Source organism: Lissotriton vulgaris, chromosome 10 (assembly GCF_964263255.1).
Source record: "Lissotriton vulgaris chromosome 10, aLisVul1.2, whole genome shotgun sequence".
NCBI lineage: Eukaryota > Metazoa > Chordata > Amphibia > Caudata > Salamandridae > Lissotriton > Lissotriton vulgaris.
The window spans coordinates 535,470,247-535,496,013 of NC_141698.1; the positions used below are offsets into that span (position 1 = coordinate 535,470,247).

The following is a 25,767-nucleotide window of genomic DNA, read 5'->3' on the forward strand; positions in this document are numbered from 1 at the left end:
GTAGTAAATAAAGAGAAATCCACCAGGCTGGGCCCTCAATCACAATTCCATGTATTTCTGAAAGGGACACCTCAGGCACACCTTCCATTACATTTGCACTCCATCACAGTAACTGCCATGCTGGGTTTCGAAATAAGCATTTGATCCCATCATTTGTTGTGAGGCTCTCCTGCCACCTTTTGGGCAGAGAAGGCAGTGTTCCTGGAACAACACAGGCAGACATGTTCAACAGGGCTTCCTGGTTATGTGGGAGGAGCAGATTGCCAATGGTCCCCCCTTGCAAATTCTAATTTACATAAGGAAGACAGAGAGGTAGCTGGGAGTAGGCACTACACACGGACATTGCACTCCCTCTTGTGATTTGCAGCCAATTCTAGATTGAGTCGGAGGAAAGGAGGAGACTCGCCCAACAATGGCCATACTGGGAAGTCAGCCACTCTGGGTCTCCCAGGTGAATGTTTCAGGCCTGTGAGCCACTCATATAAATCTCGCCTGATCGAGCCTGATCGAGCGCTGAGCGAGCGCGTTTGAATGCAAATATCAAACACCACTTTCTCAGGTGCAAGAAATGGTGGGCCCTTCATTGCTTCTGGTGTGGAAGTCTATGGAGCAAGGGTCCAGGACTTGCAGAGGAGTACAAGTGCCAGAAAGTGGTTGCTGTTCTCATCTGTGCCTTTTTACTGCTCACTGGCCGATAGGAGATTGGCTGCCCCCTTCCTTGCTGGAGTGAAAAAACAACAACTTGAGAGAAAACATGACTTTGTGTGGCTCACTTATAGGGAGACGAGCCAAATAGCCCTGCTATTTTCTGAAAGACGCTTCAGTAATTGTTCAAAATGTATCTTGGCCACTCAGGCTCGTTGGTCTAGGGGTATGATTCTCGTTTTGGGTGCGAGAGGTCCCGGGTTCAAATCCCGGACGAGCCCATCCTGTGGAAGTTTTCAGGCTGCTTGTCATATAGGAGCCTTTCTTCTTTTCAATGCTATAAGACGCTGTGTATGTCGAGAAGGTTCCTTACCCTGCACGCTATTTTCCACTTTTGACATGATAAAGGAGTGCAGGACTTCGTTGCAACTGCTTTTCTGGGCTGGACCAGCAGTGTAGGAACATTACATGCAAAGTGTTTTTCTAGTGTCATTTCAGGATATGGTTTCCAAATCGCCTCTTGGAAAAAAAGTGGTCCTCATTCCTGTCTTCCAAAGAAAGAGAGACCGGGTAAGGAGAGCCCAACTTTGAGCTTCAAGGACGTTGGCCTTTAGTCTGTGCATTCCAACCCAATACATGCCAACAAGATTCCTGAGGTAGTGTCTGTTTCTGTAGTGTAGTGGTTATCACGTTCGCCTTACACGCGAAAGGTCCCTGGTTCGAGACCGGGCAGAAACAGCAGCTTGCTGTTTTTCACAGTGTTTGCATTTACTGGCTCACTTTATAGGAAAGCTGAGATAAAAGAGGCTGTCTATTCCTCACCAGCCTGACGTAGTGTGCTCCAGAGATCTCAGTGACAGCTCGAAAAGAGAAGTGACGATAGCTTGCGCCATTCGCTTGCTCGCACTTTGCTCTGTAGGGTGGGCCTACTTCATGAAAGCAAGGCATGAGAGCAGAAATGCTTCTCTTGTCCTCACCACGAGCAGACACTTAAAGCAAACAAACTGTCTGAAGGACAGAGGCTTTTTAATTTCTTGTTTGATGACGGTCATGAAAAAGACAGCAATCATATTGCAGAACAGAGCAGCATGTACTGGCTAGCTGCCACTAACCCCTGGAGCTGTGTCAGAGGTGACTCTTGCGTGGCTCGTTGGTCCAGGGGTATGATTCTCGCTTAGGGTGCGAGAGGTCCCGGGTTCAAATCCCGGACGAGCCCTTTTTAGAGGTAAACATACAAACCCTACTAAAATTGCACTATGCCTGACTATTTCTCGTTATACTGGGTGCATTGTTGCACAACATATTTCTAACCTCAGAAGAAAAATGGATCACCATGCTTTATCTGCCTACCTGCTTAGTCTCAGTGTGTCCCAGGTGATGCTTTCCCAAGCTGTACTCGCTGGCATTTAGGCATCAGATATTTGCCTGTCGATGCCTGCACAAGTGAGTTTTGAATACGTCTAATTGCAAGCATGTTGGATGATATCTCTGAGGTTTTCACACTTGTTCTGCACATTCTGAGCCGCTGCTGATACAGCAGAATAGAAGTAGGGTTGAAGACTTGAGAGAAACTTTCCTCTAACAGTAGAAAGCACCAAGGTAGTTTCTGTAGTGTAGTGGTCATCACGTTCGCCTAACACGCGAAAGGTCCCCGGTTCGAGACCGGGCAGAAACACTGTGCATTGGATGCTTTTTTTGTGCACACTCTAAAACCTTATTATCTCAATGCAAGTTTAAGAAGAGGTGGTCTTTGGACACAGTGAGCCGTGAGAAAATTTCTTTACCTTTGCAGACGAAACAAAGTTATCTCCATCGATCATCTGGGGGTTGTTCTTGGGCCTATTTTTATTTTATTTAAGCTATGTTGTATTGTTGGGGCCTTTACACCTGTGACATTGCTGTGAACGTTGTAAGTGGAAACGTTGGCAGGTGCAGACAGAAGAGTCAGAACTAAGCACACCCTGAGCCGTCAGGATGGCCGAGTGGTCTAAGGCGCCAGACTCAAGAGAGCTTGATCTTCAGTGATGCTGAGCCTTCTGGTCTCCTCATGGAGGCGTGGGTTCAAATCCCACTTCTGACAGGTCCCTTTTACACCCTTAAGTCTTCCTAATTTTTGCAGTGCATTCCCCAGACACACCACAATATTTGCAGGAACCTGTAGTAAATAAAGAGAAATCCACCAGGCTGGGCCCTCAATCACAATTCCATGTATTTCTGAAAGGGACACCTCAGGCACACCTTCCATTACATTTGCACTCCATCACAGTAACTGCCATGCTGGGTTTCGAAATAAGCATTTGATCCCATCATTTGTTGTGAGGCTCTCCTGCCACCTTTTGGGCAGAGAAGGCAGTGTTCCTGGAACAACACAGGCAGACATGTTCAACAGGGCTTCCTGGTTATGTGGGAGGAGCAGATTGCCAATGGTCCCCCCTTGCAAATTCTAATTTACATAAGGAAGACAGAGAGGTAGCTGGGAGTAGGCACTACACACGGACATTGCACTCCCTCTTGTGATTTGCAGCCAATTCTAGATTGAGTCGGAGGAAAGGAGGAGACTCGCCCAACAATGGCCATACTGGGAAGTCAGCCACTCTGGGTCTCCCAGGTGAATGTTTCAGGCCTGTGAGCCACTCATATAAATCTCGCCTGATCGAGCCTGATCGAGCGCTGAGCGAGCGCGTTTGAATGCAAATATCAAACACCACTTTCTCAGGTGCAAGAAATGGTGGGCCCTTCATTGCTTCTGGTGTGGAAGTCTATGGAGCAAGGGTCCAGGACTTGCAGAGGAGTACAAGTGCCAGAAAGTGGTTGCTGTTCTCATCTGTGCCTTTTTACTGCTCACTGGCCGATAGGAGATTGGCTGCCCCCTTCCTTGCTGGAGTGAAAAAACAACAACTTGAGAGAAAACATGACTTTGTGTGGCTCACTTATAGGGAGACGAGCCAAATAGCCCTGCTATTTTCTGAAAGACGCTTCAGTAATTGTTCAAAATGTATCTTGGCCACTCAGGCTCGTTGGTCTAGGGGTATGATTCTCGTTTTGGGTGCGAGAGGTCCCGGGTTCAAATCCCGGACGAGCCCATCCTGTGGAAGTTTTCAGGCTGCTTGTCATATAGGAGCCTTTCTTCTTTTCAATGCTATAAGACGCTGTGTATGTCGAGAAGGTTCCTTACCCTGCACGCTATTTTCCACTTTTGACATGATAAAGGAGTGCAGGACTTCGTTGCAACTGCTTTTCTGGGCTGGACCAGCAGTGTAGGAACATTACATGCAAAGTGTTTTTCTAGTGTCATTTCAGGATATGGTTTCCAAATCGCCTCTTGGAAAAAAAGTGGTCCTCATTCCTGTCTTCCAAAGAAAGAGAGACCGGGTAAGGAGAGCCCAACTTTGAGCTTCAAGGACGTTGGCCTTTAGTCTGTGCATTCCAACCCAATACATGCCAACAAGATTCCTGAGGTAGTGTCTGTTTCTGTAGTGTAGTGGTTATCACGTTCGCCTTACACGCGAAAGGTCCCTGGTTCGAGACCGGGCAGAAACAGCAGCTTGCTGTTTTTCACAGTGTTTGCATTTACTGGCTCACTTTATAGGAAAGCTGAGATAAAAGAGGCTGTCTATTCCTCACCAGCCTGACGTAGTGTGCTCCAGAGATCTCAGTGACAGCTCGAAAAGAGAAGTGACGATAGCTTGCGCCATTCGCTTGCTCGCACTTTGCTCTGTAGGGTGGGCCTACTTCATGAAAGCAAGGCATGAGAGCAGAAATGCTTCTCTTGTCCTCACCACGAGCAGACACTTAAAGCAAACAAACTGTCTGAAGGACAGAGGCTTTTTAATTTCTTGTTTGATGACGGTCATGAAAAAGACAGCAATCATATTGCAGAACAGAGCAGCATGTACTGGCTAGCTGCCACTAACCCCTGGAGCTGTGTCAGAGGTGACTCTTGCGTGGCTCGTTGGTCCAGGGGTATGATTCTCGCTTAGGGTGCGAGAGGTCCCGGGTTCAAATCCCGGACGAGCCCTTTTTAGAGGTAAACATACAAACCCTACTAAAATTGCACTATGCCTGACTATTTCTCGTTATACTGGGTGCATTGTTGCACAACATATTTCTAACCTCAGAAGAAAAATGGATCACCATGCTTTATCTGCCTACCTGCTTAGTCTCAGTGTGTCCCAGGTGATGCTTTCCCAAGCTGTACTCGCTGGCATTTAGGCATCAGATATTTGCCTGTCGATGCCTGCACAAGTGAGTTTTGAATACGTCTAATTGCAAGCATGTTGGATGATATCTCTGAGGTTTTCACACTTGTTCTGCACATTCTGAGCCGCTGCTGATACAGCAGAATAGAAGTAGGGTTGAAGACTTGAGAGAAACTTTCCTCTAACAGTAGAAAGCACCAAGGTAGTTTCTGTAGTGTAGTGGTCATCACGTTCGCCTAACACGCGAAAGGTCCCCGGTTCGAGACCGGGCAGAAACACTGTGCATTGGATGCTTTTTTTGTGCACACTCTAAAACCTTATTATCTCAATGCAAGTTTAAGAAGAGGTGGTCTTTGGACACAGTGAGCCGTGAGAAAATTTCTTTACCTTTGCAGACGAAACAAAGTTATCTCCATCGATCATCTGGGGGTTGTTCTTGGGCCTATTTTTATTTTATTTAAGCTATGTTGTATTGTTGGGGCCTTTACACCTGTGACATTGCTGTGAACGTTGTAAGTGGAAACGTTGGCAGGTGCAGACAGAAGAGTCAGAACTAAGCACACCCTGAGCCGTCAGGATGGCCGAGTGGTCTAAGGCGCCAGACTCAAGAGAGCTTGATCTTCAGTGATGCTGAGCCTTCTGGTCTCCTCATGGAGGCGTGGGTTCAAATCCCACTTCTGACAGGTCCCTTTTACACCCTTAAGTCTTCCTAATTTTTGCAGTGCATTCCCCAGACACACCACAATATTTGCAGGAACCTGTAGTAAATAAAGAGAAATCCACCAGGCTGGGCCCTCAATCACAATTCCATGTATTTCTGAAAGGGACACCTCAGGCACACCTTCCATTACATTTGCACTCCATCACAGTAACTGCCATGCTGGGTTTCGAAATAAGCATTTGATCCCATCATTTGTTGTGAGGCTCTCCTGCCACCTTTTGGGCAGAGAAGGCAGTGTTCCTGGAACAACACAGGCAGACATGTTCAACAGGGCTTCCTGGTTATGTGGGAGGAGCAGATTGCCAATGGTCCCCCCTTGCAAATTCTAATTTACATAAGGAAGACAGAGAGGTAGCTGGGAGTAGGCACTACACACGGACATTGCACTCCCTCTTGTGATTTGCAGCCAATTCTAGATTGAGTCGGAGGAAAGGAGGAGACTCGCCCAACAATGGCCATACTGGGAAGTCAGCCACTCTGGGTCTCCCAGGTGAATGTTTCAGGCCTGTGAGCCACTCATATAAATCTCGCCTGATCGAGCCTGATCGAGCGCTGAGCGAGCGCGTTTGAATGCAAATATCAAACACCACTTTCTCAGGTGCAAGAAATGGTGGGCCCTTCATTGCTTCTGGTGTGGAAGTCTATGGAGCAAGGGTCCAGGACTTGCAGAGGAGTACAAGTGCCAGAAAGTGGTTGCTGTTCTCATCTGTGCCTTTTTACTGCTCACTGGCCGATAGGAGATTGGCTGCCCCCTTCCTTGCTGGAGTGAAAAAACAACAACTTGAGAGAAAACATGACTTTGTGTGGCTCACTTATAGGGAGACGAGCCAAATAGCCCTGCTATTTTCTGAAAGACGCTTCAGTAATTGTTCAAAATGTATCTTGGCCACTCAGGCTCGTTGGTCTAGGGGTATGATTCTCGTTTTGGGTGCGAGAGGTCCCGGGTTCAAATCCCGGACGAGCCCATCCTGTGGAAGTTTTCAGGCTGCTTGTCATATAGGAGCCTTTCTTCTTTTCAATGCTATAAGACGCTGTGTATGTCGAGAAGGTTCCTTACCCTGCACGCTATTTTCCACTTTTGACATGATAAAGGAGTGCAGGACTTCGTTGCAACTGCTTTTCTGGGCTGGACCAGCAGTGTAGGAACATTACATGCAAAGTGTTTTTCTAGTGTCATTTCAGGATATGGTTTCCAAATCGCCTCTTGGAAAAAAAGTGGTCCTCATTCCTGTCTTCCAAAGAAAGAGAGACCGGGTAAGGAGAGCCCAACTTTGAGCTTCAAGGACGTTGGCCTTTAGTCTGTGCATTCCAACCCAATACATGCCAACAAGATTCCTGAGGTAGTGTCTGTTTCTGTAGTGTAGTGGTTATCACGTTCGCCTTACACGCGAAAGGTCCCTGGTTCGAGACCGGGCAGAAACAGCAGCTTGCTGTTTTTCACAGTGTTTGCATTTACTGGCTCACTTTATAGGAAAGCTGAGATAAAAGAGGCTGTCTATTCCTCACCAGCCTGACGTAGTGTGCTCCAGAGATCTCAGTGACAGCTCGAAAAGAGAAGTGACGATAGCTTGCGCCATTCGCTTGCTCGCACTTTGCTCTGTAGGGTGGGCCTACTTCATGAAAGCAAGGCATGAGAGCAGAAATGCTTCTCTTGTCCTCACCACGAGCAGACACTTAAAGCAAACAAACTGTCTGAAGGACAGAGGCTTTTTAATTTCTTGTTTGATGACGGTCATGAAAAAGACAGCAATCATATTGCAGAACAGAGCAGCATGTACTGGCTAGCTGCCACTAACCCCTGGAGCTGTGTCAGAGGTGACTCTTGCGTGGCTCGTTGGTCCAGGGGTATGATTCTCGCTTAGGGTGCGAGAGGTCCCGGGTTCAAATCCCGGACGAGCCCTTTTTAGAGGTAAACATACAAACCCTACTAAAATTGCACTATGCCTGACTATTTCTCGTTATACTGGGTGCATTGTTGCACAACATATTTCTAACCTCAGAAGAAAAATGGATCACCATGCTTTATCTGCCTACCTGCTTAGTCTCAGTGTGTCCCAGGTGATGCTTTCCCAAGCTGTACTCGCTGGCATTTAGGCATCAGATATTTGCCTGTCGATGCCTGCACAAGTGAGTTTTGAATACGTCTAATTGCAAGCATGTTGGATGATATCTCTGAGGTTTTCACACTTGTTCTGCACATTCTGAGCCGCTGCTGATACAGCAGAATAGAAGTAGGGTTGAAGACTTGAGAGAAACTTTCCTCTAACAGTAGAAAGCACCAAGGTAGTTTCTGTAGTGTAGTGGTCATCACGTTCGCCTAACACGCGAAAGGTCCCCGGTTCGAGACCGGGCAGAAACACTGTGCATTGGATGCTTTTTTTGTGCACACTCTAAAACCTTATTATCTCAATGCAAGTTTAAGAAGAGGTGGTCTTTGGACACAGTGAGCCGTGAGAAAATTTCTTTACCTTTGCAGACGAAACAAAGTTATCTCCATCGATCATCTGGGGGTTGTTCTTGGGCCTATTTTTATTTTATTTAAGCTATGTTGTATTGTTGGGGCCTTTACACCTGTGACATTGCTGTGAACGTTGTAAGTGGAAACGTTGGCAGGTGCAGACAGAAGAGTCAGAACTAAGCACACCCTGAGCCGTCAGGATGGCCGAGTGGTCTAAGGCGCCAGACTCAAGAGAGCTTGATCTTCAGTGATGCTGAGCCTTCTGGTCTCCTCATGGAGGCGTGGGTTCAAATCCCACTTCTGACAGGTCCCTTTTACACCCTTAAGTCTTCCTAATTTTTGCAGTGCATTCCCCAGACACACCACAATATTTGCAGGAACCTGTAGTAAATAAAGAGAAATCCACCAGGCTGGGCCCTCAATCACAATTCCATGTATTTCTGAAAGGGACACCTCAGGCACACCTTCCATTACATTTGCACTCCATCACAGTAACTGCCATGCTGGGTTTCGAAATAAGCATTTGATCCCATCATTTGTTGTGAGGCTCTCCTGCCACCTTTTGGGCAGAGAAGGCAGTGTTCCTGGAACAACACAGGCAGACATGTTCAACAGGGCTTCCTGGTTATGTGGGAGGAGCAGATTGCCAATGGTCCCCCCTTGCAAATTCTAATTTACATAAGGAAGACAGAGAGGTAGCTGGGAGTAGGCACTACACACGGACATTGCACTCCCTCTTGTGATTTGCAGCCAATTCTAGATTGAGTCGGAGGAAAGGAGGAGACTCGCCCAACAATGGCCATACTGGGAAGTCAGCCACTCTGGGTCTCCCAGGTGAATGTTTCAGGCCTGTGAGCCACTCATATAAATCTCGCCTGATCGAGCCTGATCGAGCGCTGAGCGAGCGCGTTTGAATGCAAATATCAAACACCACTTTCTCAGGTGCAAGAAATGGTGGGCCCTTCATTGCTTCTGGTGTGGAAGTCTATGGAGCAAGGGTCCAGGACTTGCAGAGGAGTACAAGTGCCAGAAAGTGGTTGCTGTTCTCATCTGTGCCTTTTTACTGCTCACTGGCCGATAGGAGATTGGCTGCCCCCTTCCTTGCTGGAGTGAAAAAACAACAACTTGAGAGAAAACATGACTTTGTGTGGCTCACTTATAGGGAGACGAGCCAAATAGCCCTGCTATTTTCTGAAAGACGCTTCAGTAATTGTTCAAAATGTATCTTGGCCACTCAGGCTCGTTGGTCTAGGGGTATGATTCTCGTTTTGGGTGCGAGAGGTCCCGGGTTCAAATCCCGGACGAGCCCATCCTGTGGAAGTTTTCAGGCTGCTTGTCATATAGGAGCCTTTCTTCTTTTCAATGCTATAAGACGCTGTGTATGTCGAGAAGGTTCCTTACCCTGCACGCTATTTTCCACTTTTGACATGATAAAGGAGTGCAGGACTTCGTTGCAACTGCTTTTCTGGGCTGGACCAGCAGTGTAGGAACATTACATGCAAAGTGTTTTTCTAGTGTCATTTCAGGATATGGTTTCCAAATCGCCTCTTGGAAAAAAAGTGGTCCTCATTCCTGTCTTCCAAAGAAAGAGAGACCGGGTAAGGAGAGCCCAACTTTGAGCTTCAAGGACGTTGGCCTTTAGTCTGTGCATTCCAACCCAATACATGCCAACAAGATTCCTGAGGTAGTGTCTGTTTCTGTAGTGTAGTGGTTATCACGTTCGCCTTACACGCGAAAGGTCCCTGGTTCGAGACCGGGCAGAAACAGCAGCTTGCTGTTTTTCACAGTGTTTGCATTTACTGGCTCACTTTATAGGAAAGCTGAGATAAAAGAGGCTGTCTATTCCTCACCAGCCTGACGTAGTGTGCTCCAGAGATCTCAGTGACAGCTCGAAAAGAGAAGTGACGATAGCTTGCGCCATTCGCTTGCTCGCACTTTGCTCTGTAGGGTGGGCCTACTTCATGAAAGCAAGGCATGAGAGCAGAAATGCTTCTCTTGTCCTCACCACGAGCAGACACTTAAAGCAAACAAACTGTCTGAAGGACAGAGGCTTTTTAATTTCTTGTTTGATGACGGTCATGAAAAAGACAGCAATCATATTGCAGAACAGAGCAGCATGTACTGGCTAGCTGCCACTAACCCCTGGAGCTGTGTCAGAGGTGACTCTTGCGTGGCTCGTTGGTCCAGGGGTATGATTCTCGCTTAGGGTGCGAGAGGTCCCGGGTTCAAATCCCGGACGAGCCCTTTTTAGAGGTAAACATACAAACCCTACTAAAATTGCACTATGCCTGACTATTTCTCGTTATACTGGGTGCATTGTTGCACAACATATTTCTAACCTCAGAAGAAAAATGGATCACCATGCTTTATCTGCCTACCTGCTTAGTCTCAGTGTGTCCCAGGTGATGCTTTCCCAAGCTGTACTCGCTGGCATTTAGGCATCAGATATTTGCCTGTCGATGCCTGCACAAGTGAGTTTTGAATACGTCTAATTGCAAGCATGTTGGATGATATCTCTGAGGTTTTCACACTTGTTCTGCACATTCTGAGCCGCTGCTGATACAGCAGAATAGAAGTAGGGTTGAAGACTTGAGAGAAACTTTCCTCTAACAGTAGAAAGCACCAAGGTAGTTTCTGTAGTGTAGTGGTCATCACGTTCGCCTAACACGCGAAAGGTCCCCGGTTCGAGACCGGGCAGAAACACTGTGCATTGGATGCTTTTTTTGTGCACACTCTAAAACCTTATTATCTCAATGCAAGTTTAAGAAGAGGTGGTCTTTGGACACAGTGAGCCGTGAGAAAATTTCTTTACCTTTGCAGACGAAACAAAGTTATCTCCATCGATCATCTGGGGGTTGTTCTTGGGCCTATTTTTATTTTATTTAAGCTATGTTGTATTGTTGGGGCCTTTACACCTGTGACATTGCTGTGAACGTTGTAAGTGGAAACGTTGGCAGGTGCAGACAGAAGAGTCAGAACTAAGCACACCCTGAGCCGTCAGGATGGCCGAGTGGTCTAAGGCGCCAGACTCAAGAGAGCTTGATCTTCAGTGATGCTGAGCCTTCTGGTCTCCTCATGGAGGCGTGGGTTCAAATCCCACTTCTGACAGGTCCCTTTTACACCCTTAAGTCTTCCTAATTTTTGCAGTGCATTCCCCAGACACACCACAATATTTGCAGGAACCTGTAGTAAATAAAGAGAAATCCACCAGGCTGGGCCCTCAATCACAATTCCATGTATTTCTGAAAGGGACACCTCAGGCACACCTTCCATTACATTTGCACTCCATCACAGTAACTGCCATGCTGGGTTTCGAAATAAGCATTTGATCCCATCATTTGTTGTGAGGCTCTCCTGCCACCTTTTGGGCAGAGAAGGCAGTGTTCCTGGAACAACACAGGCAGACATGTTCAACAGGGCTTCCTGGTTATGTGGGAGGAGCAGATTGCCAATGGTCCCCCCTTGCAAATTCTAATTTACATAAGGAAGACAGAGAGGTAGCTGGGAGTAGGCACTACACACGGACATTGCACTCCCTCTTGTGATTTGCAGCCAATTCTAGATTGAGTCGGAGGAAAGGAGGAGACTCGCCCAACAATGGCCATACTGGGAAGTCAGCCACTCTGGGTCTCCCAGGTGAATGTTTCAGGCCTGTGAGCCACTCATATAAATCTCGCCTGATCGAGCCTGATCGAGCGCTGAGCGAGCGCGTTTGAATGCAAATATCAAACACCACTTTCTCAGGTGCAAGAAATGGTGGGCCCTTCATTGCTTCTGGTGTGGAAGTCTATGGAGCAAGGGTCCAGGACTTGCAGAGGAGTACAAGTGCCAGAAAGTGGTTGCTGTTCTCATCTGTGCCTTTTTACTGCTCACTGGCCGATAGGAGATTGGCTGCCCCCTTCCTTGCTGGAGTGAAAAAACAACAACTTGAGAGAAAACATGACTTTGTGTGGCTCACTTATAGGGAGACGAGCCAAATAGCCCTGCTATTTTCTGAAAGACGCTTCAGTAATTGTTCAAAATGTATCTTGGCCACTCAGGCTCGTTGGTCTAGGGGTATGATTCTCGTTTTGGGTGCGAGAGGTCCCGGGTTCAAATCCCGGACGAGCCCATCCTGTGGAAGTTTTCAGGCTGCTTGTCATATAGGAGCCTTTCTTCTTTTCAATGCTATAAGACGCTGTGTATGTCGAGAAGGTTCCTTACCCTGCACGCTATTTTCCACTTTTGACATGATAAAGGAGTGCAGGACTTCGTTGCAACTGCTTTTCTGGGCTGGACCAGCAGTGTAGGAACATTACATGCAAAGTGTTTTTCTAGTGTCATTTCAGGATATGGTTTCCAAATCGCCTCTTGGAAAAAAAGTGGTCCTCATTCCTGTCTTCCAAAGAAAGAGAGACCGGGTAAGGAGAGCCCAACTTTGAGCTTCAAGGACGTTGGCCTTTAGTCTGTGCATTCCAACCCAATACATGCCAACAAGATTCCTGAGGTAGTGTCTGTTTCTGTAGTGTAGTGGTTATCACGTTCGCCTTACACGCGAAAGGTCCCTGGTTCGAGACCGGGCAGAAACAGCAGCTTGCTGTTTTTCACAGTGTTTGCATTTACTGGCTCACTTTATAGGAAAGCTGAGATAAAAGAGGCTGTCTATTCCTCACCAGCCTGACGTAGTGTGCTCCAGAGATCTCAGTGACAGCTCGAAAAGAGAAGTGACGATAGCTTGCGCCATTCGCTTGCTCGCACTTTGCTCTGTAGGGTGGGCCTACTTCATGAAAGCAAGGCATGAGAGCAGAAATGCTTCTCTTGTCCTCACCACGAGCAGACACTTAAAGCAAACAAACTGTCTGAAGGACAGAGGCTTTTTAATTTCTTGTTTGATGACGGTCATGAAAAAGACAGCAATCATATTGCAGAACAGAGCAGCATGTACTGGCTAGCTGCCACTAACCCCTGGAGCTGTGTCAGAGGTGACTCTTGCGTGGCTCGTTGGTCCAGGGGTATGATTCTCGCTTAGGGTGCGAGAGGTCCCGGGTTCAAATCCCGGACGAGCCCTTTTTAGAGGTAAACATACAAACCCTACTAAAATTGCACTATGCCTGACTATTTCTCGTTATACTGGGTGCATTGTTGCACAACATATTTCTAACCTCAGAAGAAAAATGGATCACCATGCTTTATCTGCCTACCTGCTTAGTCTCAGTGTGTCCCAGGTGATGCTTTCCCAAGCTGTACTCGCTGGCATTTAGGCATCAGATATTTGCCTGTCGATGCCTGCACAAGTGAGTTTTGAATACGTCTAATTGCAAGCATGTTGGATGATATCTCTGAGGTTTTCACACTTGTTCTGCACATTCTGAGCCGCTGCTGATACAGCAGAATAGAAGTAGGGTTGAAGACTTGAGAGAAACTTTCCTCTAACAGTAGAAAGCACCAAGGTAGTTTCTGTAGTGTAGTGGTCATCACGTTCGCCTAACACGCGAAAGGTCCCCGGTTCGAGACCGGGCAGAAACACTGTGCATTGGATGCTTTTTTTGTGCACACTCTAAAACCTTATTATCTCAATGCAAGTTTAAGAAGAGGTGGTCTTTGGACACAGTGAGCCGTGAGAAAATTTCTTTACCTTTGCAGACGAAACAAAGTTATCTCCATCGATCATCTGGGGGTTGTTCTTGGGCCTATTTTTATTTTATTTAAGCTATGTTGTATTGTTGGGGCCTTTACACCTGTGACATTGCTGTGAACGTTGTAAGTGGAAACGTTGGCAGGTGCAGACAGAAGAGTCAGAACTAAGCACACCCTGAGCCGTCAGGATGGCCGAGTGGTCTAAGGCGCCAGACTCAAGAGAGCTTGATCTTCAGTGATGCTGAGCCTTCTGGTCTCCTCATGGAGGCGTGGGTTCAAATCCCACTTCTGACAGGTCCCTTTTACACCCTTAAGTCTTCCTAATTTTTGCAGTGCATTCCCCAGACACACCACAATATTTGCAGGAACCTGTAGTAAATAAAGAGAAATCCACCAGGCTGGGCCCTCAATCACAATTCCATGTATTTCTGAAAGGGACACCTCAGGCACACCTTCCATTACATTTGCACTCCATCACAGTAACTGCCATGCTGGGTTTCGAAATAAGCATTTGATCCCATCATTTGTTGTGAGGCTCTCCTGCCACCTTTTGGGCAGAGAAGGCAGTGTTCCTGGAACAACACAGGCAGACATGTTCAACAGGGCTTCCTGGTTATGTGGGAGGAGCAGATTGCCAATGGTCCCCCCTTGCAAATTCTAATTTACATAAGGAAGACAGAGAGGTAGCTGGGAGTAGGCACTACACACGGACATTGCACTCCCTCTTGTGATTTGCAGCCAATTCTAGATTGAGTCGGAGGAAAGGAGGAGACTCGCCCAACAATGGCCATACTGGGAAGTCAGCCACTCTGGGTCTCCCAGGTGAATGTTTCAGGCCTGTGAGCCACTCATATAAATCTCGCCTGATCGAGCCTGATCGAGCGCTGAGCGAGCGCGTTTGAATGCAAATATCAAACACCACTTTCTCAGGTGCAAGAAATGGTGGGCCCTTCATTGCTTCTGGTGTGGAAGTCTATGGAGCAAGGGTCCAGGACTTGCAGAGGAGTACAAGTGCCAGAAAGTGGTTGCTGTTCTCATCTGTGCCTTTTTACTGCTCACTGGCCGATAGGAGATTGGCTGCCCCCTTCCTTGCTGGAGTGAAAAAACAACAACTTGAGAGAAAACATGACTTTGTGTGGCTCACTTATAGGGAGACGAGCCAAATAGCCCTGCTATTTTCTGAAAGACGCTTCAGTAATTGTTCAAAATGTATCTTGGCCACTCAGGCTCGTTGGTCTAGGGGTATGATTCTCGTTTTGGGTGCGAGAGGTCCCGGGTTCAAATCCCGGACGAGCCCATCCTGTGGAAGTTTTCAGGCTGCTTGTCATATAGGAGCCTTTCTTCTTTTCAATGCTATAAGACGCTGTGTATGTCGAGAAGGTTCCTTACCCTGCACGCTATTTTCCACTTTTGACATGATAAAGGAGTGCAGGACTTCGTTGCAACTGCTTTTCTGGGCTGGACCAGCAGTGTAGGAACATTACATGCAAAGTGTTTTTCTAGTGTCATTTCAGGATATGGTTTCCAAATCGCCTCTTGGAAAAAAAGTGGTCCTCATTCCTGTCTTCCAAAGAAAGAGAGACCGGGTAAGGAGAGCCCAACTTTGAGCTTCAAGGACGTTGGCCTTTAGTCTGTGCATTCCAACCCAATACATGCCAACAAGATTCCTGAGGTAGTGTCTGTTTCTGTAGTGTAGTGGTTATCACGTTCGCCTTACACGCGAAAGGTGCCTGGTTCGAGACCGGGCAGAAACAGCAGCTTGCTGTTTTTCACAGTGTTTGCATTTACTGGCTCACTTTATAGGAAAGCTGAGATAATAGAGGCTGTCTATTCCTCACCAGCCTGACGTAGTGTGCTCCAGAGATCTCAGTGACAGCTCGAAAAGAGAAGTGACGATAGCTTGCGCCATTCGCTTGCTCGCACTTTGCTCTGTAGGGTGGGCCTACTTCATGAAAGCAAGGCATGAGAGCAGAAATGCTTCTCTTGTCCTCACCACGAGCAGACACTTAAAGCAAACAAACTGTCTGAAGGACAGAGGCTTTTTAATTTCTTGTTTGATGACGGTCATGAAAAAGACAGCAATCATATTGCAGAACAGAGCAGCATGTACTGGCTAGCTGCCACTAACCCCTGGAGCTGTGTCAGAGGTGACTCTTGCGTGGCTCGTTGGTCCAGGGGTATGATTCTCGCTTAGGGTGCGATAGGTCCCGGGTTCAAATCCCGGACGAGCCCTTTTTAGAGGTAAACATACAAACCCTACTAAAATTGCACTATGCCTGACTATTTCTCGTTATACTGGGTGCATTGTTGCACAACATATTTCTAACCTCAGAAGAAAAATGGATCACCATGCTTTATCTGCCTACCTGCTTAGTCTCAGTGTGTCCCAGGTGATGCTTTCCCAAGCTGTACTCGCTGGCATTTAGGCATCAGATATTTGCCTGTCGATGCCTGCACAAGTGAGTTTTGAATACGTCTAATTGCAAGCATGTTGGATGATATCTCTGAGGTTTTCACACTTGTTCTGCACATTCTGAGCCGCTGCTGATACAGCAGAATAGAAGTAGGGTTGAAGACTTGAGAGAAACTTTCCTCTAACAGTAGAAAGCACCAAGGTAGTTTCTGTAGTGTAGTGGTCATCACGTTCGCCTAACACGCGAAAGGTCCCCGGTTCGAGACCGGGCAGAAACACTGTGCATTGGATGCTTTTTTTGTGCACACTCTAAAACCTTATTATCTCAATGCAAGTTTAAGAAGAGGTGGTCTTTGGACACAGTGAGCCGTGAGAAAATTTCTTTACCTTTGCAGACGAAACAAAGTTATCTCCATCGATCATCTGGGGGTTGTTCTTGGGCCTATTTTTATTTTATTTAAGCTATGTTGTATTGTTGGGGCCTTTACACCTGTGACATTGCTGTGAACGTTGTAAGTGGAAACGTTGGCAGGTGCAGACAGAAGAGTCAGAACTAAGCACACCCTGAGCCGTCAGGATGGCCGAGTGGTCTAAGGCGCCAGACTCAAGAGAGCTTGATCTTCAGTGATGCTGAGCCTTCTGGTCTCCTCATGGAGGCGTGGGTTCAAATCCCACTTCTGACAGGTCCCTTTTACACCCTTAAGTCTTCCTAATTTTTGCAGTGCATTCCCCAGACACACCACAATATTTGCAGGAACCTGTAGTAAATAAAGAGAAATCCACCAGGCTGGGCCCTCAATCACAATTCCATGTATTTCTGAAAGGGACACCTCAGGCACACCTTCCATTACATTTGCACTCCATCACAGTAACTGCCATGCTGGGTTTCGAAATAAGCATTTGATCCCATCATTTGTTGTGAGGCTCTCCTGCCACCTTTTGGGCAGAGAAGGCAGTGTTCCTGGAACAACACAGGCAGACATGTTCAACAGGGCTTCCTGGTTATGTGGGAGGAGCAGATTGCCAATGGTCCCCCCTTGCAAATTCTAATTTACATAAGGAAGACAGAGAGGTAGCTGGGAGTAGGCACTACACACGGACATTGCACTCCCTCTTGTGATTTGCAGCCAATTCTAGATTGAGTCGGAGGAAAGGAGGAGACTCGCCCAACAATGGCCATACTGGGAAGTCAGCCACTCTGGGTCTCCCAGGTGAATGTTTCAGGCCTGTGAGCCACTCATATAAATCTCGCCTGATCGAGCCTGATCGAGCGCTGAGCGAGCGCGTTTGAATGCAAATATCAAACACCACTTTCTCAGGTGCAAGAAATGGTGGGCCCTTCATTGCTTCTGGTGTGGAAGTCTATGGAGCAAGGGTCCAGGACTTGCAGAGGAGTACAAGTGCCAGAACGTGGTTGCTGTTCTCATCTGTGCCTTTTTACTGCTCACTGGCCGATAGGAGATTGGCTGCCCCCTTCCTTGCTGGAGTGAAAAAACAACAACTTGAGAGAAAACATGACTTTGTGTGGCTCACTTATAGGGAGACGAGCCAAATAGCCCTGCTATTTTCTGAAAGACGCTTCAGTAATTGTTCAAAATGTATCTTGGCCACTCAGGCTCGTTGGTCTAGGGGTATGATTCTCGTTTTGGGTGCGAGAGGTCCCGGGTTCAAATCCCGGACGAGCCCATCCTGTGGAAGTTTTCAGGCTGCTTGTCATATAGGAGCCTTTCTTCTTTTCAATGCTATAAGACGCTGTGTATGTCGAGAAGGTTCCTTACCCTGCACGCTATTTTCCACTTTTGACATGATAAAGGAGTGCAGGACTTCGTTGCAACTGCTTTTCTGGGCTGGACCAGCAGTGTAGGAACATTACATGCAAAGTGTTTTTCTAGTGTCATTTCAGGATATGGTTTCCAAATCGCCTCTTGGAAAAAAAGTGGTCCTCATTCCTGTCTTCCAAAGAAAGAGAGACCGGGTAAGGAGAGCCCAACTTTGAGCTTCAAGGACGTTGGCCTTTAGTCTGTGCATTCCAACCCAATACATGCCAACAAGATTCCTGAGGTAGTGTCTGTTTCTGTAGTGTAGTGGTTATCACGTTCGCCTTACACGCGAAAGGTGCCTGGTTCGAGACCGGGCAGAAACAGCAGCTTGCTGTTTTTCACAGTGTTTGCATTTACTGGCTCACTTTATAGGAAAGCTGAGATAATAGAGGCTGTCTATTCCTCACCAGCCTGACGTAGTGTGCTCCAGAGATCTCAGTGACAGCTCGAAAAGAGAAGTGACGATAGCTTGCGCCATTCGCTTGCTCGCACTTTGCTCTGTAGGGTGGGCCTACTTCATGAAAGCAAGGCATGAGAGCAGAAATGCTTCTCTTGTCCTCACCACGAGCAGACACTTAAAGCAAACAAACTGTCTGAAGGACAGAGGCTTTTTAATTTCTTGTTTGATGACGGTCATGAAAAAGACAGCAATCATATTGCAGAACAGAGCAGCATGTACTGGCTAGCTGCCACTAACCCCTGGAGCTGTGTCAGAGGTGACTCTTGCGTGGCTCGTTGGTCCAGGGGTATGATTCTCGCTTAGGGTGCGATAGGTCCCGGGTTCAAATCCCGGACGAGCCCTTTTTAGAGGTAAACATACAAACCCTACTAAAATTGCACTATGCCTGACTATTTCTCGTTATACTGGGTGCATTGTTGCACAACATATTTCTAACCTCAGAAGAAAAATGGATCACCATGCTTTATCTGCCTACCTGCTTAGTCTCAGTGTGTCCCAGGTGATGCTTTCCCAAGCTGTACTCGCTGGCATTTAGGCATCAGATATTTGCCTGTCGATGCCTGCACAAGTGAGTTTTGAATACGTCTAATTGCAAGCATGTTGGATGATATCTCTGAGGTTTTCACACTTGTTCTGCACATTCTGAGCCGCTGCTGATACAGCAGAATAGAAGTAGGGTTGAAGACTTGAGAGAAACTTTCCTCTAACAGTAGAAAGCACCAAGGTAGTTTCTGTAGTGTAGTGGTCATCACGTTCGCCTAACACGCGAAAGGTCCCCGGTTCGAGACCGGGCAGAAACACTGTGCATTGGATGCTTTTTTTGTGCACACTCTAAAACCTTATTATCTCAATGCAAGTTTAAGAAGAGGTGGTCTTTGGACACAGTGAGCCGTGAGAAAATTTCTTTACCTTTGCAGACGAAACAAAGTTATCTCCATCGATCATCTGGGGGTTGTTCTTGGGCCTATTTTTATTTTATTTAAGCTATGTTGTATTGTTGGGGCCTTTACACCTGTGACATTGCTGTGAACGTTGTAAGTGGAAACGTTGGCAGGTGCAGACAGAAGAGTCAGAACTAAGCACACCCTGAGCCGTCAGGATGGCCGAGTGGTCTAAGGCGCCAGACTCAAGAGAGCTTGATCTTCAGTGATGCTGAGCCTTCTGGTCTCCTCATGGAGGCGTGGGTTCAAATCCCACTTCTGACAGGTCCCTTTTACACCCTTAAGTCTTCCTAATTTTTGCAGTGCATTCCCCAGACACACCACAATATTTGCAGGAACCTGTAGTAAATAAAGAGAAATCCACCAGGCTGGGCCCTCAATCACAATTCCATGTATTTCTGAAAGGGACACCTCAGGCACACCTTCCATTACATTTGCACTCCATCACAGTAACTGCCATGCTGGGTTTCGAAATAAGCATTTGATCCCATCATTTGTTGTGAGGCTCTCCTGCCACCTTTTGGGCAGAGAAGGCAGTGTTCCTGGAACAACACAGGCAGACATGTTCAACAGGGCTTCCTGGTTATGTGGGAGGAGCAGATTGCCAATGGTCCCCCCTTGCAAATTCTAATTTACATAAGGAAGACAGAGAGGTAGCTGGGAGTAGGCACTACACACGGACATTGCACTCCCTCTTGTGATTTGCAGCCAATTCTAGATTGAGTCGGAGGAAAGGAGGAGACTCGCCCAACAATGGCCATACTGGGAAGTCAGCCACTCTGGGTCTCCCAGGTGAATGTTTCAGGCCTGTGAGCCACTCATATAAATCTCGCCTGATCGAGCCTGATCGAGCGCTGAGCGAGCGCGTTTGAATGCAAATATCAAACACCACTTTCTCAGGTGCAAGAAATGGTGGGCCCTTCATTGCTTCTGGTGTGGAAGTCTATGGAGCAAGGGTCCAGGACTTGCAGAGGAGTACAAGTGCCAGAAAGTGGTTGCTGTTCTCATCTGTGCCTTTTTACTGCTCACTGGCCGATAGGAGATTGGCTGCCCCCTTCCTTGCTGGAGTGAAAAAACAACAACTTGAGAGAAAACATGACTTTGTGTGGCTCACTTATAGGGAGACGAGCCAAATAGCCCTGCTATTTTCTGAAAGACGCTTCAGTAATTGTTCAAAATGTATCTTGGCCACTCAGGCTCGTTGGTCTAGGGGTATGATTCTCGTTTTGGGTGCGAGAGGTCCCGGGTTCAAATCCCGGACGAGCCCATCCTGTGGAAGTTTTCAGGCTGCTTGTCATATAGGAGCCTTTCTTCTTTTCAATGCTATAAGACGCTGTGTATGTCGAGAAGGTTCCTTACCCTGCACGCTATTTTCCACTTTTGACATGATAAAGGAGTGCAGGACTTCGTTGCAACTGCTTTTCTGGGCTGGACCAGCAGTGTAGGAACATTACATGCAAAGTGTTTTTCTAGTGTCATTTCAGGATATGGTTTCCAAATCGCCTCTTGGAAAAAAAGTGGTCCTCATTCCTGTCTTCCAAAGAAAGAGAGACCGGGTAAGGAGAGCCCAACTTTGAGCTTCAAGGACGTTGGCCTTTAGTCTGTGCATTCCAACCCAATACATGCCAACAAGATTCCTGAGGTAGTGTCTGTTTCTGTAGTGTAGTGGTTATCACGTTCGCCTTACACGCGAAAGGTCCCTGGTTCGAGACCGGGCAGAAACAGCAGCTTGCTGTTTTTCACAGTGTTTGCATTTACTGGCTCACTTTATAGGAAAGCTGAGATAAAAGAGGCTGTCTATTCCTCACCAGCCTGACGTAGTGTGCTCCAGAGATCTCAGTGACAGCTCGAAAAGAGAAGTGACGATAGCTTGCGCCATTCGCTTGCTCGCACTTTGCTCTGTAGGGTGGGCCTACTTCATGAAAGCAAGGCATGAGAGCAGAAATGCTTCTCTTGTCCTCACCACGAGCAGACACTTAAAGCAAACAAACTGTCTGAAGGACAGAGGCTTTTTAATTTCTTGTTTGATGACGGTCATGAAAAAGACAGCAATCATATTGCAGAACAGAGCAGCATGTACTGGCTAGCTGCCACTAACCCCTGGAGCTGTGTCAGAGGTGACTCTTGCGTGGCTCGTTGGTCCAGGGGTATGATTCTCGCTTAGGGTGCGAGAGGTCCCGGGTTCAAATCCCGGACGAGCCCTTTTTAGAGGTAAACATACAAACCCTACTAAAATTGCACTATGCCTGACTATTTCTCGTTATACTGGGTGCATTGTTGCACAACATATTTCTAACCTCAGAAGAAAAATGGATCACCATGCTTTATCTGCCTACCTGCTTAGTCTCAGTGTGTCCCAGGTGATGCTTTCCCAAGCTGTACTCGCTGGCATTTAGGCATCAGATATTTGCCTGTCGATGCCTGCACAAGTGAGTTTTGAATACGTCTAATTGCAAGCATGTTGGATGATATCTCTGAGGTTTTCACACTTGTTCTGCACATTCTGAGCCGCTGCTGATACAGCAGAATAGAAGTAGGGTTGAAGACTTGAGAGAAACTTTCCTCTAACAGTAGAAAGCACCAAGGTAGTTTCTGTAGTGTAGTGGTCATCACGTTCGCCTAACACGCGAAAGGTCCCCGGTTCGAGACCGGGCAGAAACACTGTGCATTGGATGCTTTTTTTGTGCACACTCTAAAACCTTATTATCTCAATGCAAGTTTAAGAAGAGGTGGTCTTTGGACACAGTGAGCCGTGAGAAAATTTCTTTACCTTTGCAGACGAAACAAAGTTATCTCCATCGATCATCTGGGGGTTGTTCTTGGGCCTATTTTTATTTTATTTAAGCTATGTTGTATTGTTGGGGCCTTTACACCTGTGACATTGCTGTGAACGTTGTAAGTGGAAACGTTGGCAGGTGCAGACAGAAGAGTCAGAACTAAGCACACCCTGAGCCGTCAGGATGGCCGAGTGGTCTAAGGCGCCAGACTCAAGAGAGCTTGATCTTCAGTGATGCTGAGCCTTCTGGTCTCCTCATGGAGGCGTGGGTTCAAATCCCACTTCTGACAGGTCCCTTTTACACCCTTAAGTCTTCCTAATTTTTGCAGTGCATTCCCCAGACACACCACAATATTTGCAGGAACCTGTAGTAAATAAAGAGAAATCCACCAGGCTGGGCCCTCAATCACAATTCCATGTATTTCTGAAAGGGACACCTCAGGCACACCTTCCATTACATTTGCACTCCATCACAGTAACTGCCATGCTGGGTTTCGAAATAAGCATTTGATCCCATCATTTGTTGTGAGGCTCTCCTGCCACCTTTTGGGCAGAGAAGGCAGTGTTCCTGGAACAACACAGGCAGACATGTTCAACAGGGCTTCCTGGTTATGTGGGAGGAGCAGATTGCCAATGGTCCCCCCTTGCAAATTCTAATTTACATAAGGAAGACAGAGAGGTAGCTGGGAGTAGGCACTACACACGGACATTGCACTCCCTCTTGTGATTTGCAGCCAATTCTAGATTGAGTCGGAGGAAAGGAGGAGACTCGCCCAACAATGGCCATACTGGGAAGTCAGCCACTCTGGGTCTCCCAGGTGAATGTTTCAGGCCTGTGAGCCACTCATATAAATCTCGCCTGATCGAGCCTGATCGAGCGCTGAGCGAGCGCGTTTGAATGCAAATATCAAACACCACTTTCTCAGGTGCAAGAAATGGTGGGCCCTTCATTGCTTCTGGTGTGGAAGTCTATGGAGCAAGGGTCCAGGACTTGCAGAGGAGTACAAGTGCCAGAAAGTGGTTGCTGTTCTCATCTGTGCCTTTTTACTGCTCACTGGCCGATAGGAGATTGGCTGCCCCCTTCCTTGCTGGAGTGAAAAAACAACAACTTGAGAGAAAACATGACTTTGTGTGGCTCACTTATAGGGAGACGAGCCAAATAGCCCTGCTATTTTCTGAAAGACGCTTCAGTAATTGTTCAAAATGTATCTTGGCCACTCAGGCTCGTTGGTCTAGGGGTATGATTCTCGCTTTGGGTGCGAGAGGTCCCGGGTTCAAATCCCGGACGAGCCCATCCTGTGGAAGTTTTCAGGCTGCTTGTCATATAGGAGCCTTTCTTCTTTTCAATGCTATAAGACGCTGTGTATGTCGAGAAGGTTCCTTACCCTGCACGCTATTTTCCACTTTTGACATGATAAAGGAGTGCAGGACTTCGTTGCAACTGCTTTTCTGGGCTGGACCAGCAGTGTAGGAACATTACATGCAAAGTGTTTTTCTAGTGTCATTTCAGGATATGGTTTCCAAATCGCCTCTTGGAAAAAAAGTGGTCCTCATTCCTGTCTTCCAAAGAAAGAGAGACCGGGTAAGGAGAGCCCAACTTTGAGCTTCAAGGACGTTGGCCTTTAGTCTGTGCATTCCAACCCAATACATGCCAACAAGATTCCTGAGGTAGTGTCTGTTTCTGTAGTGTAGTGGTTATCACGTTCGCCTTACACGCGAAAGGTCCCTGGTTCGAGACCGGGCAGAAACAGCAGCTTGCTGTTTTTCACAGTGTTTGCATTTACTGGCTCACTTTATAGGAAAGCTGAGATAATAGAGGCTGTCTATTCCTCACCAGCCTGACGTAGTGTGCTCCAGAGATCTCAGTGACAGCTCGAAAAGAGAAGTGACGATAGCTTGCCCCATTCGCTTGCTCGCACTTTGCTCTGTAGGGTGGGCCTACTTCATGAAAGCAAGGCATGAGAGCAGAAATGCTTCTCTTGTCCTCACCACGAGCAGACACTTAAAGCAAACAAACTGTCTGAAGGACATAGGCTTTTTAATTTCTTGTTTGATGACGGTCATGGAAAAGACAGCAATCATATTGCAGAACAGAGCAGCATGTACTGGCTAGCTGCCACTAACCCCTGGAGCCGTGTCAGAGGTGACTCTTGCGTGGCTCGTTGGTCTAGGGGTATGATTCTCGCTTAGGGTGCGAAAGGTCCCGGGTTCAAATCCCGGACGAGCCCTTTTTAGAGGTAAACATACAAACCCTACTAAAAAAGCACTATGACTATTTCTCGTTATACTGGGTGCATTGTTGCACAACATATTTCTAACCTCAGAAGAAAAATGGATCACCATGCTTTATCTGCCTACCTGCTTAGTCTCAGTGTGTCCCAGGTCATGCTTTCCCAAGCTGTACTCGCTGGCATTTAGGCATCAGATATTTGCCTGTCGATGCCTGCACAAGTGAGTTTTGAATACGTCTAATTGCAAGCATGTTGGATGATATCTCTGAGGTTTTCACACTTGTTCTGCACATTCTGAGCCGCTGCTGATACAGCAGAATAGAAGTAGGGTGAAGACTTGAGAGAAACTTTCCTCTAACAGTAGAAAGCACCAAGGTAGTTTCTGTAGTGTAGTGGTCATCACGTTCGCCTAACACGCGAAAGGTCCCCGGTTCGAGACGGGGCAGAAACACTGTGCATTGGATGCTTTTTTTGTGCACACTCTAAAACCTTATTATCTCAATGCAAGTTTAAGAAGAGGTGGTCTTTGAACACAGTGAGCCGCGAGAATTTTTTTTTACCTTTGCAGACGAAACAAAGTTATCTCCATCGATCATCTGGGGGTTGTTCTTGGGCCTATTTTTATTTTGTGTGAGCTATGTTGTATTGTTGGGGCCTTTACACCTGTGACATTTCTGTGAACGTTGTAAGTGGAAACGTTGGCAGGTGCAGACAGAAAAGTCAGAACTAAGCACACCCTGAGCCGTCAGGATGGCCGAGTGGTCTAAGGCGCCAGACTCAAGAGAGCTTGATCTTCAGTGATGCTGAGCCTTCTGGTCTCCTCATGGAGGCGTGGGTTCAAATCCCACTTCTGACAGGTCCCTTTTACACCCTTAAGTCTTCCTAATTTTTGCAGTGCATTCCCCACACACACCACAATATTTGCGGGAACCTGTAGTAAATAAAGAGAAATCCACCAGGCTGGGCCCTCAATCACAATTCCATGTATTTCTGAAAGTGACACCTCAGGCACACCTTCCATTACATTTGCAATCCATCACAGTAACTGCCTTGCTGGGTTTCGAAATAAGCAGTTGATCCCATCATTTGTTGTGAGGCTCTCCTGCCACCTTTTTGGCAGAGAAGGCACTGTCCCTGCAACAACACAGGCAGACATGTTCAACAGGGCTTCCTGGTTATGTGGGAGGAGCAGATTGCCAATGGTCCCCCCTTGAAAATTCTAATTTACATAAGGAAGACAGAGAGGTAGCTGGTAGTAGGCACTACACACGGACATTGCACTCCCTCTTGTGATTTGCAGCCAATTCTAGATTGAGGCAGGAGGAAAGGAGGAGACTCGCCCAACAATGGCCATACTGGGAAGTCAGCCACTCTGGGTCTCCCAGGTGAATGTTTCAGGCCTGTGAGCCACTCATATAAATCTCGCCTGATCGAGCCTGATCGAGCGCTGAGCGGGCGCGTTTGAATCCAAATATCAAACACCTCTT

The 25,767-nt window shown here is 47.2% G+C and overlaps 37 non-coding genes across 37 annotated transcripts; all 37 read left to right on the forward strand.

The window, feature by feature from the left end:
* Window positions 1-1,310: 1,310 nt before the first annotated feature.
* Window positions 1,311-1,383, forward strand: TRNAV-UAC (transfer RNA valine (anticodon UAC)). The gene has a single exon. It is a non-coding gene; the product is annotated as a tRNA-Val (tRNA).
* A 406-nt stretch (window positions 1,384-1,789) lies between these two features.
* Window positions 1,790-1,861, forward strand: TRNAP-AGG (transfer RNA proline (anticodon AGG)). Its single transcript has one exon. It is a non-coding gene; the product is annotated as a tRNA-Pro (tRNA).
* A 386-nt stretch (window positions 1,862-2,247) lies between these two features.
* On the forward strand, window positions 2,248-2,320 carry TRNAV-AAC (transfer RNA valine (anticodon AAC)). Its single transcript has one exon. It is a non-coding gene; the product is annotated as a tRNA-Val (tRNA).
* A 293-nt stretch (window positions 2,321-2,613) lies between these two features.
* TRNAL-CAA (transfer RNA leucine (anticodon CAA)) lies at window positions 2,614-2,725 on the forward strand. The gene is made up of 2 exons: window positions 2,614-2,651; window positions 2,680-2,725. It is a non-coding gene; the product is annotated as a tRNA-Leu (tRNA).
* Window positions 2,726-4,112: 1,387 nt separating this feature from the next.
* TRNAV-UAC (transfer RNA valine (anticodon UAC)) lies at window positions 4,113-4,185 on the forward strand. Its single transcript has one exon. It is a non-coding gene; the product is annotated as a tRNA-Val (tRNA).
* A 406-nt stretch (window positions 4,186-4,591) lies between these two features.
* Window positions 4,592-4,663, forward strand: TRNAP-AGG (transfer RNA proline (anticodon AGG)). Its single transcript has one exon. It is a non-coding gene; the product is annotated as a tRNA-Pro (tRNA).
* Window positions 4,664-5,049: 386 nt separating this feature from the next.
* Window positions 5,050-5,122, forward strand: TRNAV-AAC (transfer RNA valine (anticodon AAC)). Its single transcript has one exon. It is a non-coding gene; the product is annotated as a tRNA-Val (tRNA).
* Window positions 5,123-5,415: 293 nt separating this feature from the next.
* TRNAL-CAA (transfer RNA leucine (anticodon CAA)) lies at window positions 5,416-5,527 on the forward strand. The gene is made up of 2 exons: window positions 5,416-5,453; window positions 5,482-5,527. It is a non-coding gene; the product is annotated as a tRNA-Leu (tRNA).
* Window positions 5,528-6,914: 1,387 nt separating this feature from the next.
* Window positions 6,915-6,987, forward strand: TRNAV-UAC (transfer RNA valine (anticodon UAC)). The gene has a single exon. It is a non-coding gene; the product is annotated as a tRNA-Val (tRNA).
* A 406-nt stretch (window positions 6,988-7,393) lies between these two features.
* TRNAP-AGG (transfer RNA proline (anticodon AGG)) lies at window positions 7,394-7,465 on the forward strand. The gene has a single exon. It is a non-coding gene; the product is annotated as a tRNA-Pro (tRNA).
* Window positions 7,466-7,851: 386 nt separating this feature from the next.
* On the forward strand, window positions 7,852-7,924 carry TRNAV-AAC (transfer RNA valine (anticodon AAC)). The gene has a single exon. It is a non-coding gene; the product is annotated as a tRNA-Val (tRNA).
* Window positions 7,925-8,217: 293 nt separating this feature from the next.
* Window positions 8,218-8,329, forward strand: TRNAL-CAA (transfer RNA leucine (anticodon CAA)). Its single transcript has 2 exons — window positions 8,218-8,255; window positions 8,284-8,329. It is a non-coding gene; the product is annotated as a tRNA-Leu (tRNA).
* Window positions 8,330-9,716: 1,387 nt separating this feature from the next.
* Window positions 9,717-9,789, forward strand: TRNAV-UAC (transfer RNA valine (anticodon UAC)). Its single transcript has one exon. It is a non-coding gene; the product is annotated as a tRNA-Val (tRNA).
* A 406-nt stretch (window positions 9,790-10,195) lies between these two features.
* On the forward strand, window positions 10,196-10,267 carry TRNAP-AGG (transfer RNA proline (anticodon AGG)). Its single transcript has one exon. It is a non-coding gene; the product is annotated as a tRNA-Pro (tRNA).
* A 386-nt stretch (window positions 10,268-10,653) lies between these two features.
* Window positions 10,654-10,726, forward strand: TRNAV-AAC (transfer RNA valine (anticodon AAC)). Its single transcript has one exon. It is a non-coding gene; the product is annotated as a tRNA-Val (tRNA).
* A 293-nt stretch (window positions 10,727-11,019) lies between these two features.
* On the forward strand, window positions 11,020-11,131 carry TRNAL-CAA (transfer RNA leucine (anticodon CAA)). Its single transcript has 2 exons — window positions 11,020-11,057; window positions 11,086-11,131. It is a non-coding gene; the product is annotated as a tRNA-Leu (tRNA).
* A 1,387-nt stretch (window positions 11,132-12,518) lies between these two features.
* On the forward strand, window positions 12,519-12,591 carry TRNAV-UAC (transfer RNA valine (anticodon UAC)). Its single transcript has one exon. It is a non-coding gene; the product is annotated as a tRNA-Val (tRNA).
* A 406-nt stretch (window positions 12,592-12,997) lies between these two features.
* TRNAP-AGG (transfer RNA proline (anticodon AGG)) lies at window positions 12,998-13,069 on the forward strand. The gene has a single exon. It is a non-coding gene; the product is annotated as a tRNA-Pro (tRNA).
* Window positions 13,070-13,455: 386 nt separating this feature from the next.
* TRNAV-AAC (transfer RNA valine (anticodon AAC)) lies at window positions 13,456-13,528 on the forward strand. Its single transcript has one exon. It is a non-coding gene; the product is annotated as a tRNA-Val (tRNA).
* A 293-nt stretch (window positions 13,529-13,821) lies between these two features.
* Window positions 13,822-13,933, forward strand: TRNAL-CAA (transfer RNA leucine (anticodon CAA)). Its single transcript has 2 exons — window positions 13,822-13,859; window positions 13,888-13,933. It is a non-coding gene; the product is annotated as a tRNA-Leu (tRNA).
* A 1,387-nt stretch (window positions 13,934-15,320) lies between these two features.
* Window positions 15,321-15,393, forward strand: TRNAV-UAC (transfer RNA valine (anticodon UAC)). The gene has a single exon. It is a non-coding gene; the product is annotated as a tRNA-Val (tRNA).
* A 406-nt stretch (window positions 15,394-15,799) lies between these two features.
* Window positions 15,800-15,871, forward strand: TRNAP-AGG (transfer RNA proline (anticodon AGG)). Its single transcript has one exon. It is a non-coding gene; the product is annotated as a tRNA-Pro (tRNA).
* Window positions 15,872-16,257: 386 nt separating this feature from the next.
* TRNAV-AAC (transfer RNA valine (anticodon AAC)) lies at window positions 16,258-16,330 on the forward strand. Its single transcript has one exon. It is a non-coding gene; the product is annotated as a tRNA-Val (tRNA).
* A 293-nt stretch (window positions 16,331-16,623) lies between these two features.
* Window positions 16,624-16,735, forward strand: TRNAL-CAA (transfer RNA leucine (anticodon CAA)). Its single transcript has 2 exons — window positions 16,624-16,661; window positions 16,690-16,735. It is a non-coding gene; the product is annotated as a tRNA-Leu (tRNA).
* Window positions 16,736-18,122: 1,387 nt separating this feature from the next.
* Window positions 18,123-18,195, forward strand: TRNAV-UAC (transfer RNA valine (anticodon UAC)). Its single transcript has one exon. It is a non-coding gene; the product is annotated as a tRNA-Val (tRNA).
* A 406-nt stretch (window positions 18,196-18,601) lies between these two features.
* On the forward strand, window positions 18,602-18,673 carry TRNAP-AGG (transfer RNA proline (anticodon AGG)). The gene has a single exon. It is a non-coding gene; the product is annotated as a tRNA-Pro (tRNA).
* A 386-nt stretch (window positions 18,674-19,059) lies between these two features.
* TRNAV-AAC (transfer RNA valine (anticodon AAC)) lies at window positions 19,060-19,132 on the forward strand. The gene has a single exon. It is a non-coding gene; the product is annotated as a tRNA-Val (tRNA).
* Window positions 19,133-19,425: 293 nt separating this feature from the next.
* TRNAL-CAA (transfer RNA leucine (anticodon CAA)) lies at window positions 19,426-19,537 on the forward strand. The gene is made up of 2 exons: window positions 19,426-19,463; window positions 19,492-19,537. It is a non-coding gene; the product is annotated as a tRNA-Leu (tRNA).
* A 1,387-nt stretch (window positions 19,538-20,924) lies between these two features.
* TRNAV-UAC (transfer RNA valine (anticodon UAC)) lies at window positions 20,925-20,997 on the forward strand. The gene has a single exon. It is a non-coding gene; the product is annotated as a tRNA-Val (tRNA).
* A 406-nt stretch (window positions 20,998-21,403) lies between these two features.
* Window positions 21,404-21,475, forward strand: TRNAP-AGG (transfer RNA proline (anticodon AGG)). Its single transcript has one exon. It is a non-coding gene; the product is annotated as a tRNA-Pro (tRNA).
* A 386-nt stretch (window positions 21,476-21,861) lies between these two features.
* TRNAV-AAC (transfer RNA valine (anticodon AAC)) lies at window positions 21,862-21,934 on the forward strand. The gene has a single exon. It is a non-coding gene; the product is annotated as a tRNA-Val (tRNA).
* A 293-nt stretch (window positions 21,935-22,227) lies between these two features.
* TRNAL-CAA (transfer RNA leucine (anticodon CAA)) lies at window positions 22,228-22,339 on the forward strand. Its single transcript has 2 exons — window positions 22,228-22,265; window positions 22,294-22,339. It is a non-coding gene; the product is annotated as a tRNA-Leu (tRNA).
* Window positions 22,340-23,270: 931 nt separating this feature from the next.
* Window positions 23,271-23,342, forward strand: TRNAP-UGG (transfer RNA proline (anticodon UGG)). The gene has a single exon. It is a non-coding gene; the product is annotated as a tRNA-Pro (tRNA).
* Window positions 23,343-23,726: 384 nt separating this feature from the next.
* TRNAV-UAC (transfer RNA valine (anticodon UAC)) lies at window positions 23,727-23,799 on the forward strand. Its single transcript has one exon. It is a non-coding gene; the product is annotated as a tRNA-Val (tRNA).
* A 406-nt stretch (window positions 23,800-24,205) lies between these two features.
* On the forward strand, window positions 24,206-24,277 carry TRNAP-AGG (transfer RNA proline (anticodon AGG)). Its single transcript has one exon. It is a non-coding gene; the product is annotated as a tRNA-Pro (tRNA).
* A 381-nt stretch (window positions 24,278-24,658) lies between these two features.
* On the forward strand, window positions 24,659-24,731 carry TRNAV-AAC (transfer RNA valine (anticodon AAC)). Its single transcript has one exon. It is a non-coding gene; the product is annotated as a tRNA-Val (tRNA).
* A 293-nt stretch (window positions 24,732-25,024) lies between these two features.
* On the forward strand, window positions 25,025-25,136 carry TRNAL-CAA (transfer RNA leucine (anticodon CAA)). The gene is made up of 2 exons: window positions 25,025-25,062; window positions 25,091-25,136. It is a non-coding gene; the product is annotated as a tRNA-Leu (tRNA).
* The last annotated feature ends 631 nt before the right edge of the window (window positions 25,137-25,767 follow it).